The sequence below is a fragment of the Myxine glutinosa genome, chromosome 1, assembly GCF_964187855.1.
Source record: "Myxine glutinosa chromosome 1, kmMyxGlut1.1, whole genome shotgun sequence".
In the NCBI taxonomy this organism is placed as follows: Eukaryota; Metazoa; Chordata; class Myxini; order Myxiniformes; family Myxinidae; genus Myxine; species Myxine glutinosa.
Window position 1 is genome coordinate 76,739,161 of NC_136261.1, and position 994 is coordinate 76,740,154.

Consider the following 994-nt stretch of genomic DNA (forward strand, 5'->3'; position numbering starts at 1 on the left):
ACTTGACCACAACCTTCATCACCCGTGATGTATCGAAGATTGTTCACGGCACGAAGAAAACAGCAGTTTAAAAGGGTCTATGAGGGGGGTCAATGTGGGTCCAGGTTTGACCCCTCAAAATAGATATTTGCTTTCTTGTCTGAAACTACACACACGATTTCAATGAAACTTGACCACAACATTCATCACACTTGTTGTACCAAAGTTTTTTCACAGGATAAAAAAAAAATTGGGCCGTAAGCGGTCTACTGGGGGTTGCCCCCCCAAAATAGGTATTTGCTCTTTTCTCTGAAACTACATACCCAATTTCATTGAAACTTCAGCACAACCTTCATCATCTGTGATGTAACAATGTTTGTTCATGGAATTAGAAAAATTGGGGTCTGAGGAGGTATACAGGATGGGATACACCATCCGGGGTGGGGGGGCAAAATAGGTATTTTTTTTGTTTGTTTAAACTTTAAAGTCTTATGATTATGTTAGTAGGCTATGATTCTATATGCTGCCCTGTCTTCTAGCAACCATTGAAATGGGTTTAAAATACCTTTAGTCAGTGCAGTATAATGTTCATTCGACCAGGTGAGCACCAGGGGTATCGAGGCTGCTGTTTGACACTAAACTGATACAAATTTGGAGGAATCCCGACATCAGTGAGGCAAATTTCACTTTCGGAAATTATCGAAGATCTATTGTATTTTACGTACCCCACAATACAAGGATTAATAACATGACCCTTCTTGCCGCTAACTGTGAGTTTTTCGTGGTGTTTTTCCAACGCCGTTTGTAATAGCAAAAGTAATTATTAACACTTACGATAATAGCATCATATTAATGTTAAAAACATCTCCTTCCCGAAGGGGTTTTGTAACTTGCGATATCCTCCACCCAGACATCCTCACGAAAGGGAATTTTATTTAAGGGAATTGACCGAAGGAAGGTAAGAATGAAGCGTGGCTTGATAAAGAAGGAATTGGTAGTTCGTTATTCCTTCTTT